Consider the following 19,798-nt stretch of genomic DNA (forward strand, 5'->3'; position numbering starts at 1 on the left):
AAAGAGATGAATACCAATTAATCTGTTTTATGATGTTCACATGCTGGCATCCTGCAGGGTCTGGTGAAGACAGGTGGGCTGGAGAGAGTTCCATGAGTGTCCTGAGCTGGTATTTAAATATGGCGCCAGGACCTTCGAACCCACCGGCAGAGGACAGGTGGACAAATCAGCTGGCAGCCTGCCAGGAGGGTCAGAGAGGAACCTATCTGTGCACAATCAATGAGGTTCTAAGTGTTGAATCTGGTGCGAAGTCACCAGAGACACCCGCCACTGCACTTAGTTTCAAAATGGAGAATTCCACCCAAAGTTTCTCTCTTAAAATAATGAACAGCTGGAAATAATTACAGGCTGAAATTGGGGCCTCTGATAATTTAGATGTAGGCTAATAGACATCTAGGTTGTACAACTGTAGCTTTAAAATCACCTTAAGGTGTTGAATATGTTGGTTGATGTACCATTAAGTCTTTGAGGTTGGTCTTAGTGGATTTGGACTCCGTTTTCTTGCTGGCACCTTGGCACCATCTGAAAACCAATGCGCTCTCATCTTCAGCATGGTATCATATCCATACTGACAGTTTATAGACTGTGATGTCATTAGCACTTATTTACCAAGTCACTATTAGCATCTGAGGGAAGAGAAGGAAATGGTACAAAATCACGCAATTGAAGTGAAAATGAAAATCGCTTATTGTCACAAGTAGGCTTCAATCAAGTTACTGTGAAAAGCCCCTAGTCGCCACATTCCGGCGCCTGTTCGGGGAGGCTGGTACGGGAATTGATTTGGTCGAACACCTAGGGCTCACCCAGTGAGTAGGTGCCATTGGCATGCACAGCCCGCAGGGATGTCAATGGTGTGAGTCCCCCGATGATTTCTGGAAGCAGTGATTGACTCAGCCCGATGGAGCAGCCTGTCTCCTAATGCCCTATAAATAGAGTCGGCTTACTCTCCCAAACATAGAGCAGCGATAGAATCAGCTGTCGGCATTTTACCTCAGCCTGAAAGAGACACAGACACAGCTGGGAGCAGGACTCCTTCCACCATTAAAACCATTCGGACTCAAGCTTTTCAACTGGGTATCTGGAAAAAAAAGGTAAAGAAGACGACGTTGTAAGGAGACCATTTTTTGGTAAGCAGTGTATCTCTTGCAAGTTATATAGAATTGTTTAAGCCCTATTTGAATTGGATTACATCACTTAGAAAATGAATGGGGGATGAAAGTGGTGCTCGGCGGAATTCTGAAATGTACAATTGCAGATTGATTGTTCGCTTCACACCACACCCAATTGTCGGTAGCATTGCCTTCAATACCAATTTCACCATGAGCCTGATTTGTGCTAAAGACTGACTTCATCCTCCTTATAAGCTTAACCATTAACAGTAAGTGTAGCATTCGATGGGATGCTGCTTGCAGTACACTTCATTTTCCAATCTGAGACTAGCGATTGAAGGAGCAGGAGACTTTTGTTCTTCTGCAGAGCGAGATTAAGCGCAGTCTGAGTAGACTCGATGTATACGCCACCTTCCATTCTTTTTCTGGGAAACTTTTCAGTGTTAACTGGGAAGCAATCGATTTCAGAATTCAAAAGATTCTATACAAATATTTTGAAAGTCCCCTGGAGGTCAAAATGCTAATTGAAAACTGGGATTTGCTTCAGACAGAAGCGATAGTGCAGCTGGTGTTGATGTGAACAGGTATGAGAACCCTTCAGATCCTACCCTGGTATTTTCAAATGATGCTGTCCATTTTTTAATGTACTTATACATGCCCAAAACACCTGATTGCATCTTACAACACAACCACAGATACACATAATTGCCGGTATACGTACTGTACTGGATGTTCGATAATGGGTGGGGCATGAAGATATACTATAAGAAAGGCTGAAGCTCAGGGCATGTAGTCACAAGTCATCTCAGCTACGTGTTGGTCTTCTCACAATAGGGAGGAACTATTATCATGAATGGAGCAACTGATTCCTTCTTTGTACGATGCTGTTAAGATTTATAGTTGGGGAGTCCATGTGGGTTCAGCAAATTTGTTGAAGCCACAATGAAGCAAAACCGCCGGAAGTCAACTGTGATCGTTTAAAAAGAAATTATATCTATGTTGCGGTAACTCAATCTTCAATGCAGGAAGTTAGCTGACAGTTTTCTCTGACCTACAACGGTGTGTATGGAAATGCTGATGAATACAAACCATGTCTAGTTGAGGTCCTGCAGACATCTAGCTTTCTACCAAATTAATTTAGTAAGTGGCAGAGAACACCAAGAATTTGTACTAATGTAGTGCCTTTGCCTATGTAATAGCGACTGCATTTTAAAAAGTAATTCAATAGTTTGCAAAGAATTTGAGGACATCCTGGGGCTGTGATAGATGTTTCATGAATTGTAGGCTTTTCCTGCTTGTAAAAGAATCATAGGAAAGCAGAAAATCTGATAATGAGGAAAACTAGGAGTTCAGGGAGAAGGCCAAAGGTCACAAAGATGGGTTTAGAGGAGCTGAGAAGGTGGGAAATGTGGTAGCAACCGGTTTGTTAAGAGCTTGACAGAGAGCATAGAGTATTGTTGGAGGTCTGGATCAAGGAGGGAAGTCGAACCAAACATAATGGAACAGTGTGTGTTATCTGGGACCTAAGGTTCCAGGAATGTCCAGAGTAACTTCATTGAGGGATTTTGAAAGCACTGCACTGGCAGATATCGAGAGACTTAACAACAACAAAAGCAGGTCTGTTAGGTGAAATGGGCTGCGCACGAGAAGTGTGTGTGCGCGTGTGTGTGTGCAATGGAGTCCGCCTTATAGAATGTGGCTGGTTCTGAACGTACAGGATTGTCAAAAAGCTGCAAGTGAATTGTTTGGACCAGATTACTTCACAGTCCTGGCATTAGCATTCAGAAGTTACTTGCTGATTAAAATAGAAATTACCTCAAAAATCCTTCCAAATCAGCAGCATAACTTGAAGCTTTCTCACTCGCCAAATTTCTCCATTCTCCCCCGATGGCCTAAGCTGAGGCACAGACCCAAAAATACTGATGATTCTCCAGTACCTCACTTGAGTGGTCAATTGTCTGGTGTGAGTGTTGAAGTGAGGCTATGCAGGCCATTTGACTGAATGAGCACCAGAACCAAGCACAGTCCTACATACATACATAGAAGATAGGAGCAGGAGGAGGCCTTTTGGCCCTTCGAGCTGCTCCGCCATTCGTCACAATCATAGCTGATCATACAACTCAATAGCCTAATCCTGCTTTCTCCCCTTAGCCTTTGATCCCATCCTCCCCAAGTGCTATATCTAGCCACCTCCTGAATATATTCAATGTTTTAGCATTAACTACTTCCTGTGGTAATGAATCACAGGCTCACCACTCTTTGGGTGAAGAAATGTCTCCTCATCTCTGTCCGAAATGGTTTAGCCAGAATCCTCAGACTGTGACCCCTGGGTCTGGACACATTCACCATCAGGAACATCCTCTCTGCATTTACACTGACTAGTCCGGTTAGAATTTTATAAGTCTCTATGAGATCCCCCTTCATTCTTCTGAACTCCAGTGAGAACAATCCTAACCTAGTCAATCTCTCCTCATATGACAGTCCTGCCTATCAAGCTAAAGCCATTAGATGGCAATCTGGAATGGAAGCTCAGGCTGATATTTCTGTTCCTAGCACACTTGATGCAAACAGCATCGTTCTGGATAAGAACAGATAACTTGGTGCAAACCAGGGATTGACCCTGGAACAATGCCAACCTGCAGACTACTCCCAGAGCCATTGGGTATTAATATTGGAACACATCATTTACCCATCCTCTTTCCCAGGCCTCCCTCCCACAGTTGTGCCTTCCCACATTCACTCACTCAACTTGCCTGTTCACCATGTTCCCAACCTCCCAGTCGCTGCGAGAGCTCAGACCTACCTGAAGATCTGTGTCCATCATTGAATGCCATCTTTTTGCCCTACCTGTAGAACCAGGAGTGGCCATTGTCCCTGCTGGCACAGGCAATATGCGAAGCTGGCAGCCTCTGATTGGATGGCAGCTCTGTGAGTCTCAGCAGGTCTGACAGCATCTTTGGTGAGAAAAGGGAGCTAACCTTTCGAGTCTGGATGATTTGACAAAGAATCATCCAGACTCAAAGAACAAAGAACAGTACAGCACAGGAACAAGCCCTTTGGCCCTCCAAGCCGACACCGACCATGGTACCTGCTTAAACTAAAACCGTGTGCACTTATGGAGTCCGTATCCTTCCACTCCCACCTTATTCATACATTTGTCTAGATGCCCCTTAAATGATGCTATTGTACCTGCTCCCACCACCTCCCCAGTCAGCGCATTCCATATACTTGAAAAGTTAGCTCCCTTTTCTCTCCACAGATGCTGTCAGGCCTGCTGATATTGTCCAATATTTTCTGTTTGTGATTCAGATTCCAGCATCTGCAGTAATTTGCTTTTAGCTCTAGGAGTCTTCCTGGGAAGAGCCAGAAGTCCCAATTCTTTCTAATTAAAGGGCCTTTGCTCAAAAAATTAACGTGGGGTGAACCAGCTATGCGGAGGTGGGTTCACCTCCAAAATTTTCATTGGGATGGTAGAGAAACTGCCTTAAGGTGTAATCCAGTCTGACATCACCCTCAATGGCTATCTTCAGGCCAAAGTTTAAGAATTGCAAATGAGAGAAAGGCTGGAGTTTTATGCACTGTTACACAGCAATATTGGATTTGGTACTTGGTAATGAACGGGGGCAAGTGATAGATTTGTTAGTGGGGGAGCATTTTGGAGATAGTGACCACAATTCTGTGACTTTCACTTAGTAATGGAGAGGGATAGGTGCGTGCAACAGGGCAAGGTTTACAATTGGGGTAAGGGAAAATACGATGTTGTCAGACAAGAATTGAAGTGCATAAGTTGGGAACATAGGCTGTCAGGGAAGGACACAAGTGAAATGTGGAACTTGTTCAAGGAGCAGGTACTACGTGTCCTTGATATGTATGTCCCTGTCAGGCAGGAAAGAGATGGTCGAGTGAGGGAACCATGATTGACAAGAGAGGTTGACTGTCTTGTTAAGAGGAAAAAGGAGACTTATGTAAGGCTGAGGAAACAAGGTTCAGACAGGGTGTTGAAGGGATACAAGATAGCCAGGAGGGAACTGAAGAAAGGGATTAGGCGAGCTAAGAGAGGGCATGAACAATCTTTGGCGGGTCGGATCAAGGAAAACCCCAAGGCCTTTTACACATACGTGAGAAATATGAGAATGACTAGAGCGAGGGTAGGTCCGATCAAGGACAGTAGCGGGAGATTGTGTATTGAGTCTGAAGAGATAGGAGAGGTCTTGAACGAGTACTTTTCTTCTGTATTTACAAATGAGAGGGGCCATATTGTTGGAGAGGACAGTGTGAAACAGACTGGTAAGCTCGAGGAAATACTTGTTAGGAAGGAAGATGTGTTGGGCATTTTGAAAAACTTGAGGATAGACAAGTCCCCCGGGCCTGACGGGATATATCCAAGGATTCTATGGGAAGCAAGAGATGAAATTGCAGAGCCGTTGGCAATGATCTTTTCGTCCTCACTGTCAACAGGGGTGGTACCAGGGGATTGGAGAGTGGCGAATGTCGTGCCCCTGTTCAAAAAGGGACTAGGGATAACCCTGGGAATTACAAGCCAGTTAGTCTTACTTCGATGGTAGGCCAGGTAATGGAAAGGGTACTGAAGGATAGGATTTCTGAGCATCTGGAAAGACACTGCTTGATTAGGGATAGTCAGCACGGATTTGTGAGGGGTAGGTCTTGCCTTACAAGTCTTATTGAATTCTTTGAGGAGGTGACCAAGCATGTGGATGAAGGTAAAGCAGTGGATGTAGTATACATGGATTTTAGTAAGGCATTTGATAAGGTTCCCATGATAGGCTTCTGCAGAAAGTAAGGAGGCATGGGATAGTGGGAAATTTGGCCAGTTGGATAATGAACTGGCTAACCGATAGAAGTCAGAGAGTGGTGGTGGATGGCAAATATTCAGCCTGGATCCCAATTACCAGTGGCGTACCGCAGGGATCAGTTCTGGGTCCTCTGCTGTTTGTGATTTTCATTAATGACTTGGATGAGGGAGTTGAAGGGTGGGTCAGTAAATTTGCAGACGATACGAATATTGGTAGAGTTGTGGATAGTGAGGAGGGCTGTTGTCGGCTGCAAAGAGACATAGATAGGATGCAGAGCTGCGCTGAGAAGTGGCAGATGGAGTTTAACCCTGAAAAGTGTGAGGTTGTCCATTTGGAAGGACAAATATGAATGCGGAATACAGGGTTAACGGTAGAGTTCTTGGCAATGTGGAGGAGCAGAGAGACCTTGGGGTCTATGTTCATACATCTTTGAAAGTTGCCACTCAAGTGGATAGAGCTGTGAAGAAGGTCTATGGTGTGCTAGCGTTCATTAACAGAGGGATTGAATTTAAGAGCCGTGAGGTGATGATGCAGCTGTACAAAACTTTGGTGAGGCCACATTTGGAGTACTGTGTACAGTTCTGGTCGCCTCATTTTAGGAAGGATGTGGAAGCTTTGGAAAAGGTGCAAAGGAGATTTACCAGGATGTTGCCTGGAATGGAGAGTAGGTCTTACGAGGAAAGGTTGAGGGTGCTAGGCCTTTTCTCATTAGAACGGAGAAGGATGAGGGGGCGACTTGATAGAGGTTTATAAGATGATCAGGGGAATAGATAGAGTAGACAGTCACAAACTTTTTCCCTGGGTGGAACAAACCATTACAAGGGGACATAAATTTAAGGTGAATGGTGGAAGATTTAGAGGGATGTCAGAGGTAGGTTCTTTACCCAGAGAGTAGTGGGGGCATGGAATGCACTGCCTGTGGAAGTAGTTGTGGCCGAAACATTAGGGACCTTCAAGCAGCTATTGGATAGGTACATGGATTCCGGTAAAATGATATAGTGTAGATTTATTTGTTCTTAAGGGCAGCACGGTAGCATTGTGGATAGCACAATCGCTTCACAGCTCCAGGGTCCCAGGTTCGATTCCGGCTTGGGTCACTGTCTGTGCGGAGTCTGCACATCCTCCCCGTGTCTGCGTGGGTTTCCTCCGGGTGCTCCGGTTTCCTCCCACAGTCCAAAGATGAGCAGGTTAGGTGGATTGGCCATGATAAATTGCCCTTAGTGTCCAAGATTGCCCTTAGTGTTGGGTGGAGGTGTTGACTTTCGGTAGGGTGCTCTTTCCAAGAGCCGGTGCGGACTCAGTGGGCCAAATGGCCTCCTTCTGCACTGTAAATTCAATGATTAATCTATGATTAATCTAGGACAAAGGTTCGGCACAACATCGTGGACCGAAGGGCCTGTTCTGTGCTGTATTTTTCTATGTTCTATGTTCTAAAAGGAAATTCTTGGGAATTTGTATCGTGTGAGTGAGTTGATGGGTTACGGAGGCTGGAGCTGTGAGCCTGAAATACTTGGAAGCCAAGTAATTGTTTCATGGGCTGAATCAGTCCAAATTCACCAACTGGCCTCTGTTACTCTTCAGCAGCTGTCACCTCAGGAAATCCTCTTTCAGGTTCCCTTCCAAGAATAGTGACTTCACATTCTTGCAAACCGAGACAATTGTCGGGAGCTTTGATGGACTTTCTGATATGTGGGCTATGATAGCAATTGCCTATCAATGCAATTGTCATGAGCACGATAATTGAGTTTATTATTTTAAAACTGGCAATTTATATGGAGCATCAAGCGTGCAGTCACCGGCCAGAAATGCACTTTGCTGATCTCAGAACTTTGTCTGATTTTCAGCCACAATTATGACGCCCTGCCAAGATCCATAATGTAAGGCCTGGATCTACGATGCAGATGACACAGGGCCAAGATTCATGATACAGGCCCAGGCCTATGAAAGAATGTCAAAGTTCATGGTGCAAAACCTATGATGTTGAATCAAGGCCAAACTAATAGTGCCCAGGGTGCCGGAACAAGGCTAATGTTGCAGGAACAAAGCTCACGGGCATCACCAGATTTTGAAAGAGTAGGTGGTAGGTTGAGATACATCAAAGATTAATTTAGGCACAAGTTTGAGTTATAAAAGCACAGAGATTGTAAGATATTTCACAGTTTTAGGATCTGGGAAAGAAAATCAAATCTGAGGCCTAGATCTTCGTCCCTAGATCGGGAGCGTAGAGTTGGGAGATTTTCCGGTTCCACAATCCCGAATTTTAAAAATGTCCATCTGCAGGTCGGATTTCAGGTCAGTGGAGCAGACTGAAATAGGAGCCAGGGCATGTGACATGTGACTTTGGAATGAATGTGGAGGCTGCCAGGTGCAGAGGCCTGCCTCTATCCGCCGGCAAAGTGTTTAAATAAATAAAATAAAAGGTTAAAGCAAAAAGCAGCCCTCCATTCCTCACCCTGAACCCCCACTACATACCCTCTTATGCCTCTTCCATGCCGACCCATGTACCCTACCTACCTCATGAACCCCCATGTCAACTCATGCACCCCACCCACCAGCATTTGCCTTTGCCACCACCAAGCCAACTCACCTATTATCCTTAGACACTTTCTTGACTGCTTTGCTGACTTTGACAGCTTCTAGATATTACTTTGACTGCTAGGAAGTCCTTTGGTAGTTCCTTGACAGCTGGACAGTTCCTTGACAGCTTAATGGTTCCAAAAAGCATGTGGAGAAAAAGTGAAAAATAATGTTTGATTTTAACAGTCTTAAAGGGTGCTTAACCTCTCCGAAAGAGTGTCTTACCTCTTACAAAGTGTGCCTTACCTCTCCCAAAAGTGTCCCAGGACAAGATCCTAAGGGGTACATTACCTCTCCAAAGGAGTCCCCTGGCTATCAGAATGAATCCTCCAAGTTCAGATCTCCTCTTACCTTTTCTAATCTGTACACTCTGGGACTTGCATTCCTAGACTATCATAAATCCCACTTCAGTGGAGGGAGCTGATGATTTAAATGGCCACAAATGCCTCCACGAATAGTACATGTGTGAACTCAAACCTGACTCCAATATCATCCTTGCAAGGATGGGAAATGTCAAGTTTGGGGCAGGACTTAGACTCTTTGACCTATTGAATATAAATACATAAATGTTCAGGTTTCTTTCGTTTTGTTTCTTTGTCACTTTATCTTCCTATCCGTTACTTTATGTTTCTCTTCACCAATACTCTATCAGCAGTCAGTAAAGTCTTGACAAAGTCTTCAATAATTCTCCCACTGTGTTATGAAAATTCCCCTTGAATTTCTCGCGGCAATTAAACAGCAAAAGGTGATACCTTTAACAGAGCTCAAAATTCTCAGCAGGGACTTGTTTCCCTCTGCTCAGCTGGTCATTGTTGGGAGAAATCGTGAAACAAAGGATTATCCACCAAAACGATAAATTGCCTCTGTAATGAGCACAAAGCAGGTTGTCAAACAGCCCCTTCCCTGGGTGGCCATTTCTAGTGCTGGCTTCAACTCCTTTACCAAGATGCAGTCTTTGCAGCTTAATATTCCACCTTGGTCAAACCTCTTACCCCTTTAGTGCCTAAAATATTCAGTGAAAATTGCCGCTGGGTTTTTTAATGATTAAGTCCAGTGAGATTGGAGATACCTCACATTATGACATAGCAAAACAGTTCTGGCACCTCACCAAGCATTTAGGCCCACAGAGACCACATCAAGTCCTCTTGCTTACTGACAGAGACTGTAATATTACCGCTAAACATTCAATAGCATGTGTGTGCCAAGTTAAATATAAATATTTTATTCCATATCTGGTGGACACAGAGTGGAACCTTACCAAAAAATGGAGAAGTATCAGTTCCAGTGAGAAAAGCTGTGTGCACACATATACACATCACCCCATGGGTTCTCATTAGTGTCTGCCATTGGCACTGCCCTGGCACAGGTCAGCACAGCTAGATTGGCACTGCTGGGTTAGCACTGCCAGGTTGGAACTGCCAACCTGTCAGTGCCAAACTGGCAGGGCCGACCAGGCATGGCCAACCTGGCAATAGCAAAATGGCAGTACCAATCTGGCAGTGCCAATTTGTCAGTGCCAACCTGGCAGTGCCAACAAAGCAGTGCTGACCTGTGCCAGGGTGAAATGCCAGGGGACTTTCTGGGCAGTCCCTCAACTGCCCAGGGGCTATACTTACCTCTGCGCCCCAGACGGTTCCCCTTAACTGCCTCACGCCTGGCCAAACCTGTTGGAAACTACGCTGGCATGACGTCATCTAGGAGCCAGTGAAAATTCTGTGAGTGAGGAAGATCTGGAAAGAGTTGCTTGCTAATGACATGCTAGTGTATGAAAATAAGGTTCCCTGGCTCCTGTGATGCAATTCACACCACTCCACCGGAGAAGAGGGGGGTGAAAATTACAAAACCCAATCACGCGAAGAGAATTGCATTTTTCGATTCTCTCCGAATTTTGAGCTCAGCCCGAGTTTCTCATGGGCAAAGACTTTGGGCTGGAAATTGCCCCCAAAGAGTTATACTGTTAAATAAATGGGCCCGATTGACCAGCCTCATTCCACCCGACCCGGCACGTGACTAGGCCGTTAAATCTCGCAAGAGGCCTCTCATGAGATTTGCGACGCAGGATCTAACGAGATCTCGTGAGGCCTCACAATGGGGATCTCGCCCTCACTGGGTAGGACCCAGATTTGCATGTCAAAATGAGCAGTTGGGCTCACTTAAATAGGTCTGCGCCAAATTCTCCCAACGCCTCCGGACGGCACGGTGGCACAGTGGTTAGAACTGCTGCCTCACAGCTCCAGGATCCCGGGTTCAATTCTGGCCTCAGGTGACTGTCTGTCTGGACTGTTCACCCCGTGACTGTGTGGGTTGCCTCCGGGTGCTCCAAAGATGTGCAGGTTAGGTGGATTGGCCATGCTAAAATTGCCCCTCAGTGTCCAAAAGGTTAAGTGGGGTTACTGGGTTATGGGGATAGGGTGTAGGTGTGGTATAATTAGGGTGCTCAGTGCAGAGTCGATGGACCGAATGGCCTCCTTCAGCACTGTAAATTCTATGAAAGCCTGGGATCGAATGTCCACACCGTGACTTTAAACATGGCGCTGCTTAGCACTGGTCTACACAAACGTGGACCAGGCATAACTGCACGTGGGAGGGGTCTCCCAGGCCATTGGAGGCCCCTGGGTTTTTGCACTCTGGGCAAGGAGGTATCCTGGCACCCCCGCTGGAACCTTGGCACTGCCAGCCTGGCACCTTGACAGGCCTAAAAGAACAGGCTCTGTTCGTCTGCGCAGGAAATGAAGGAAGTGTTGCCTCGGCGGGATATACCTCACCGAGGTCAAAGAAAGACAGAGTCCCGTTTGATAGTGGGGGCGTTCTTGGCACTGCAGGCGCCGAGAAACACCCCATTGAATGTGCCCAAATGGGACTTTGTTTTTTCCAGTAAAATCATGCCCAATGTTTTCTAACCCAGTAGACAAATTAAAAGGATTGTCCATGATTGGTGATGAGATCATAAAAAAGGTTGCTGAGCTACGTCTGATTTAGGCCAAGCCAAATTAATTTTTGAGTACACTTTGAAAATTTCCGAAGAAATTAGCTGGATATGTGTCTTCTTTAAATTAATCATATTTTCCTTCCTTATTTCTGAGGCTCGTGATGTGAAAGTATTAAATAATAAGTGCAGCCTGCAGCATTTAGTAGCGCTGTCACTACTTGGCTGGAAGACTATGGGTTCAAGTACCAACCCTAGAGTTTATAGTCTCAGTATTAGATAATGTATTACTAAGGGAAACCATGCCTGAGTTCCCGATGAGATATTAACAGTAAGGCCTTAATTTTCTGTCAGGAAAATGTCAAAGAATCCCTGGCACCATATGAAGAAAATTAGGGATTTCTTTGTCCAAGCCATCATTCCCCCTCAATCAGTAAGAGACAAAGACAAGTCTAACTAGACAGTTGTCACATTGTCTGGAATCCACTGCCTGGGTTGGTGGTGGAGGTAGAGATCCTGAACTCTTTTAAAAAGTACCTAGATCTGCACCTTAAGTGCTGTAAACCTCAGAGCTATGGGCCGTGTGCAGAAAGATGGGATTAGAAAGGGCACATGGGTGTCTTTGGATCAGCATGGAGAAGGTGGGCTGAATGGCCCCCTTCTATGCTGTATCTTTTCTATGGTTCTGTTATGGGACACCTTATGATTATGATTATGGTGTGTGCTAAATAGCTGCTGTAATTGCCAATAAGAAAATTATAATCACTGCATTTCAATGTTTTTCTTTTGTCCGAATCCAACATTGCACTGCTTCCTATTGGTATCTCATCTTTCTTCCATCGTCTGTCCATTTCTACTGCATCCCTCCACCATTTCTATCCCATGCCCAATTTCACTCTTAACCCCCAGTTCCCACGGCTGAGTGTGATGATCAATCTGGCATTGCAACAGGGAAAGAGTGCATCTATGAAGAGTTTTTGTCTGCAGAAATGAAAAAGCTGCATACAGTGCTTTTCATACCTTCAAGACATCCAAAAGAAATGTTTCTGAAGTATCAGGTAAACGGGCATCAGTCTGGGCTCAGTGAGAGCAGAAGCCACACTCCGGGACAAGCACTTAATTGCCATATAGAAGGATTGTGCTTTGTTTAATATGTCATTCTTGGGATGAGATGTTAAATTAAAGGCCTGCCTGACCTGTCAGATCGCGAACATGGCAAATGTGGTGAAGAGCAAGAAGGGAGGCACCTTGGCTAATAGTCTTTCATCATCAAAGCTGTTGTGGCCGTTCATCCCCTTGTTAGCGTGATCCAGCTCTGTGCAAATTAGCTGCTGTGGTTACACTGCAATATTTATTTTTTTGACATCTGAAGACTTGAAAGAGGCTATATGAATCCAGCTTCTTTCTTTTCTATTAAAGAACCTCTTAGTTGCTTTCTCAGTATTTGGGATTTGGAGACTCTTTGGGAGTGCACCGTTAGTCTGCACACATGTCAGACAGCCAGCAGACTGGACAATAAAAGGTTGGAACTAGCCTCACTCCGTACTGTGACATTTATTAAACAGAGGAGCCTGGTGTGATTGTACAGCAGATCCTGTGATTGTCTATTGTAAGTAACCTAAGGCCCTAAAGCCAGCTGACAGTGATTCCTGCAGGGACGGATCACAATCTCTTCCTGTCCTTGTTCCACACAATGGGTGGGCTGGCATTCCCTTTGCTTGAGGTCGTTGTTTATTCAGCGTTGATAACCCCAGCGACTGACACATTGTTGGCTGACAATTCAGAGCTGTGCCGTGCTGAGTCTGCAGCTCCTTCTGTGCATGCATGCGTGTGCATGTATTATATGGTCAGTAATTAGCTCACTAATGACTGCAACAACCTCTCTCAAAAAGCTCCTAAAGATTGAGAGACACTTGCAGGTGCGTAGTTTGAGTTTAATATTATAGGCCTTTTGTGAATGATTTATTTGGACTGGGTAGAGACATAATAATCAATGATCAATCATCTTTATTATTGTCACATGTATGCTTACATTAACACTGCAATGAAGTTACTGTGAATAAGGCAGCACGGTAGCTTTGTGGATAGCACAATTGCTTCACAGCTCCAGGGTCCCAGGTTCGATTCTGGCTTGGGTCACTGTCTGTGTGGAGTCTGCACATCCTCCCAGTGTGTGCGTGGGTTTCCTCCGGGTGCTCCGGTTTCCTCCCACAGTCCAAAGACGTGCAGGTTAGGTGGATTGGCCATGATAAATTGCCCTTAGTGTCCAAAATTGCCCTTAGTGTTGGGTGGGGTTACTGGGTTATGGGGATAGGGTGGAGGTGTTGACCTTGGGTAGGGTGCTCTTTCCAAGAGCCGGTGCAGACTCGATGGGCCGAATAGCCTCCTTCTGCACTGTAAATTCTATGATAATCTATGATGAAGTACTGAGAAAGAGGGGTGATGAGATTGTTTTTGAGAGAAAATGAATGATCTTTTTTAAGATGCACACATTATATTTATATATATTTTTAAAAAATATATTTATTCACATTTTTCAACAAACCCCCCCCCCCAACAAAAAGAAAGAAACAAGAACACAACAATCAGAAATTATACATTGGATTTCCCCCATATACAATAACCCCCCATATAACATTTAAAAACACAAATCGGGAAACCCCCCCACCTTCACCCAAACGCCACCCCAAAAGAAACCCCCCCTCCCTCCCCGTGGGCTGCTGCTGCTGACCTCCTCCTAACGCTCCGCGAGATAGTCTAGGAACGGTTGCCACCGCCTGAGGAACCCTTGCACATGAACCCTGCCATGTCATTGATCCAAGCTTCCACACTAGGGGGCTTCGCATCCTTCCATAGTAGCAAAGGCCAGAATACCGGCCTCTTTCGCCTCCTGCACTCCTGGCTCTTCCGATACCCCAAATAATGCCAATCCCCAGCTCGGCTTGACCCGGGCGTTCACCACCTTGGACATAGTCCTCGCAAAACACCTCCAAAACCCATCCAGCGCCGGGCACGACCAGAACATATGGACGTGATTTGCTGGGCTCACCGAGCACCTACCACATCTGTCCTCCACCCCAAAGAACCTACTCAACCGCGCCCTTGTCATATGCGCTCTGTGAGTAACTTTGAACTGTATTAGGCTGAGCCTGGCGCAAGAGGAGGAAGAATTAATCCTACTCAGGGCATCAGCCCACAGACCCTCATCTATCTCCTCCCCAAGCTCCTCCTCCCACTTGCCCTTTAACTCCTCCACCGAGGCCTCCTCCTCTTCCTTCAGCTCCTGGTAAATCGCCAAAACCATGCCTTCTCCAACCCATGCACCCGAAATTACCCTGTCCTGAATCCCACGTGCCGGAAGCAGCGGGAATTCCCTCACATGCCGCCTCACAAATGCCCTCACTTGTATGTACCTGAAAGCGTTTCCCGGGGGTAGCCCAAACTTCTCCTCCAGCGCCCTTAGGCTCGCAAACGTCCCATCGATGAACAGGTCCCCCATTCTTCTAATCCCTGCCCGATGCCAGCTCCGAAACCCCCCATCCATCCTTCCCGGGACGAACCAATGGATCTCCTGAATCAGAGACCAAACTGAGGCTCCCACCTCGCCCCTGTGTCGCATCCACTGCCCCCAGATCTTCAGTGTCGCCGCCACCACAGTACTCATGGTGTACCTTGTCGGCGAGAGTGGCAGCGGTGCCGTCACCAGCGCCCTCAGGCTCGTGCCCACACAGGACACCATCTCTAGCCTCTTCCACGGCACCCCGTCTCTCTCCATTACCCACTTACGGATCATCGCCACATTGGCTGCCCAATAATAGCCACACAAATTCGGCAGCGCCAGCCCCCCCTGTCCCTGCTACGCTCCAGAAACACACTCTTCACCCTCGGGGTCTTATTCACCCACACAAATCCCATGATGCTCCTGCTTACCCGTTTGAAAAAGGCCTTGGGGATCATAATGGGAAGGCACTGGAACACAAAGAGAAACCTCGGGAGGACCGTCATTTTGACCGACTGCACCCTACCCGCTAGTGAGAGGGCAGCATATCCCATCTTTTAAAATCCTCCTCCATCTGCTCCACCAACCGCGTCAAATTGAGCTTGTGCAGGGCCCCCCAACTCCTAGCTACTTGGATCCCCAGGTACCGAAAGCTCCTTTCCGCCCTCTTCAGCGGTAGCTCGTCTACCCCTCTTCCCTGGTCCCCTGAATGCACCACAAAGAGCTCACTCTTCCCTACGTTGGGTTTATACCCCGAAAAGTCCCCAAACTCCCTAAGGATCCGCATGACCTCCGCCATCCCCTCCACTGGATCCGCCACATACAACAACAGGTCGTCGGCATACAACGACACCCGGTGTTCCTCTCCCCCCCGGACCAGCCCCTCCATTTCCTGGACTCCCTCAATGCCATGGCCAGCGGCTCAATTGCCAGTGCAAACAGCAAGGGGAATAACGGGGACCCCTGCCTCGTCCCCTGGTACAGCCGAAAGTACTCCGACCTCCGCCGGTTCGTAGCCACACTCGCCACTGGGGCTCTATTTAGCAGCCTGACCCAGCTGATGAACCCCTCCCCGAACCCAAACCTCCGCAACACTTCCCAAAGATACTCCCACTCCACCCGGTCAAAGGCCTTCTCCGCGTCCATAGCTGCCACTACCTCCGCTTCACCCCTCCACCAAGGGTAGCATAATCACATTGAGGAGCCTCCACACATTTGTATTTAGCTGCCTACCCTTCACAAATCCCGTCTGATCCCCATGAATCACCACCGGGACACAGTCCTCAATTCTCGTAGCCAGCACCTTCGCCAGCAACTTAGCGTCAACATTGAGGAGCGAGATCGGTCTATATGACCCACATTGCAATGGATCCTTGTCCCACTTCAAGATCAAAGAAATCAGCGCCCTGGACATTGTCGGGGGCAAGGTCCCCCCCTCCCTCGCCTTATTAAAAGTTCTCACTAGCAACGGGCCCAGCAGGTCCACGTATTTCCTGTAGAATTCAACCAGGAACCCATCCGGCCCCGGGGCCTTCCCCGCCTGCATGCTCCCCAATCCTTTAACCAGCTCCTCCAGCCCAATCGGCGCCCCCAAACAAGCCACCTCCTCCTCCTCCACCCTTGGGAACCTCAGCTGATCTAGGAATCGTCGCATCCCCTCCTCCCCCGCTGGGGGCTCAGACTTGCGCAGATCCCCATACCGGGGCTCAGACCTGTACAAATCCCCATAGAAGTCCCTAAATACCTTGTTTATTCTCACCGCACTCCGCACCGTATTCCCCCCTCTTAGCTCCACCAATCTCCCTCGCTGCCTCCCTCTTACGAAGCTGATGTGCCAGCATCCGACTCGCCTTCTCCCCATACTCATACATCGCCCCCTGCGCTTTCCTCCACTGTGCCTCTGCCTTCCCCGTGGTCAACAGGTCGATTTCCGTCTGGAGGTTCCGTCGCTCCCGAAGTAGCCCCTCCTCGGGGGCCTCTGCATACCTCCTGCCACCCTTAAAATCTCCCCCACCAACCTCTCCCTCTCCCTCCCCTCTCTCTTCTCCCTGTGGGCCCTAATGGAGATTAGCTCTCCCCTGACCACCACCTCTCAGACTACCCCCACCTGCAACTCCCTGTTGTCATTGGCCTCCAAATATCTTTCAATACACCCCTGCACCCGCCCGCACACCCCCTCATCCGCCAACAGTCCCACATCAAGGCACCACAGCGGGTGCTGGTCCCTCTCCTCCCCCAACTCCAGCTCCACCCAATGCGGGGCGTGGTCCGAGGTGGCTATGGCCGAATATTCCGTTCCCTCCACTTTCGGGATTAGCGCCCTACTCAAAATGAAAAAAATCTATCCGGGAGTAGGCTCTACGGACGTGGGAAAAGGAGGAAATTTCCCTGGCCAATGGCCTGGCAAACCTCCATGGATCCACTCCCCCCATCTGGTCCATAAACCCCCTGAGCACCTTGGCCGCAGCCGGCCTCTTACCCGTCCTGGACCTAGACCGGTCCAGTGCTGGGTCCAGCACCGTGTTGAAGACCCCCCCCCATTATCAAGCTTCCTACCTCCAGATCCGGAATCCGACCCAGCATGCGTTTCATAAATCCGGCATCATCCCAATTCGGGGCATATACGTTCACCAGTACTACCTGCACCCCCTGCAACCTACCACTCACCATCACATATCGACCTCCATTATCCACTACAATATTCAGTGCCTCGAACGACACCCGCTTCCCCACCAGTATTGCAACCCCTCTGTTCTTCACATCTAGCCCTCAATGAAGGACCTGCCCTACCCATCCCTTTCTCAGCCTAACCTGTTCTGCCACCTTCAGATGTGTCTCCTGGAGCATAACCACGTCTGCCTTCAGTCCTTTTAAGTGCGCGAACATCCGGGCCCTCTTGACCGGCCCGTTCAGGCCCCTCACATTCCAAGTTATCAGCCGGATCGGAGGGCTACTCGCACCCCCCCCCTGACGACTAGCCATCTCATTTTCTAGGCCAGCCACGTGCCCGCGCCTCCCACACCCTCCAGTCCCCCAGGCGGCGGACCCCCACCCCGACTACCTCTCCTACTTCCAGCTCCCTTTTGGCCAATGCAGCAGCAACCCAGTTCCCCCCTCCCCCCCCCCCTGCTAGATCCTCATTGAGTCCTTTTGCTCCCCCCATGAAACTCTCGTCAGTCAGCTGACTCCTGCTGACCCCGGCCTCTCCCACCATTCCATCGACCCCCCAGTGTGAGAATCCCCCCACCCCTTGGCAGTCAGTGTGCACTTCTCTCTAGCACCGCCCTTCCCCCTGGCCCCGCCCCCATCCTTCACTAACGCGGGGAAAAGCCCGCGCTTTCCTGAGCCGGCCCCGCCCCCTCAGGCACAGCTCCTTTTTGCGGCCTTACCCCAACTCCCCATCCCCGGGCCTCCGCTCCCCCTCTTCCTCCATGGGGGCCTGCCCCTCTAACACCGATGCCCACATTCTCCCACAGCCCCCACATCAAATCCATTCACCCAACCCCACCCAGCAACAAAACAAAAAGAACATTTCCCAAACGCAGTAAACACAGTAAACACCCCCCCACGACAAACCCTCAATTTGAGTCCAACTTTTCAGTCTGTATAAAGCTCCATGCCTCATCAGGCGTTTCAAAATAGTGGTGCCGATCTTGCAACGTAACCCACAATCGCGCTGGCTGCAGCATCCCGAACTTCACCCCCTTCCGATGGAGCACCGCCTTAGCCCGATTGAAACTAGCCCTCTTCTTAGCCACCTCCACTCTCCAGTCCTGATAAATCCGGATCTCCGTGTTCTCCCACCTGCTGCTCCGCTCTTTTTTGGCCCATCTCAGGACACACTCTCTGTCCATAAAGTGGTGGAACCTCACCACTACAGCCCTTGGTGGCTTGTTGGCTTTGGGTCTCCTTGCCAGGACCCGATGAGTCCCATCCAGCTCCAGGGGCCTCGGGAAAGCTCCCGCACCCATCAGCGAATTGAGCATTGTGCTCATATATGCCCTGGCATCGGGCCCCTCCACTCCTTCAGGGAGACCCAGAATCCGAAGATTCTTCCTCCTCGACCTATTCTCCAGGTCCTTGAATTTTTCCGCCCACCTCTTGTGCAGTGCCTCGTGCGCCTCCACCTTCACTGCCAGGCCCAAGATCTCGTCCTCGTTCTCCGAAGCTTTTTGCCGCACCTCCCGGATCGCTGCCCCTTGGGCCTTCTGGGTCTCCACAAGTTTCTCAATCGCCGCCTTCATTGGCGCCAGCATTTCTGTCCTCAGCTCCTCAAAGCAGCGTTTAAGAAACTCCTGCTGCTCCTGCGACCACTGCGCCCAAGCTGCTTGGTCTCCCCCCGCCGCCATCTTGCTTTTCCTCCCTCGCACTTTTCGCTGCACCAGGATCACTTTTTTAACCGCTCCACTCCTGGTCCAATCCATATAAGGTCGGGGAGACCTTGCTGTCACCTTCTCACATTGGAAGCCGTCGAACAATTGCCGTTGGGGCCCCTCTGAAGAGCCCAAAAGTCTGTTCCCGGCGGGAGCTGCCGAACATGCGACCTACCTAGGCATAGCCGCAACCGGAAGTGTCAGATGCATACAATCAGACCCCTTGGTGCGGGGCTGGAGTTCATAGGGCAGGATACCACCAATAATATTTCAAGAGTAAGAGGGAATGCAAGGCAAATGAGGAATTAATGGTTTGGACAGGGATTGCTTGAAATTGTGGAATAAGTTCAGGTCTTCTTAGGATTTCAGCTGATAACAAGCCTGCAATTCACGTTGTCTGCTGGATTCTTAGACATTGTTGACTCAAAATTTGTAAGAAAAAGGGGGCCAAACACAGAGCGGGGTGCCAATAGCATCATGGCATAAATACAGCAAATTGC

General features: G+C 48.4%; 1 protein-coding gene across 6 annotated transcripts in view; it reads left to right on the forward strand.

Moving 5' to 3' along the window:
* Positions 1 to 943: 943 nt before the first annotated feature.
* Positions 944 to 19,798, forward strand: part of LOC140385743 (xin actin-binding repeat-containing protein 1-like) — a 101,038-nt gene continuing 82,183 nt past the window's right edge. For 2 of the 6 annotated variants that reach the window (XR_011933435.1, XM_072468202.1), the window contains exon 1: positions 952 to 1,127. The gene's annotated coding sequence lies outside the window, so the exon portion shown is untranslated. Of the gene's footprint in view, positions 1,128 to 13,242; positions 13,346 to 19,798 lie in introns of those variants that run through there. The other 4 variants (XR_011933436.1, XR_011933434.1, XM_072468204.1 and 1 more) reach the window with 4 other exon arrangements.

This window comes from Scyliorhinus torazame, chromosome 11 (genome assembly GCF_047496885.1).
Source record: "Scyliorhinus torazame isolate Kashiwa2021f chromosome 11, sScyTor2.1, whole genome shotgun sequence".
Classification (NCBI taxonomy): Eukaryota; Metazoa; Chordata; class Chondrichthyes; order Carcharhiniformes; family Scyliorhinidae; genus Scyliorhinus; species Scyliorhinus torazame.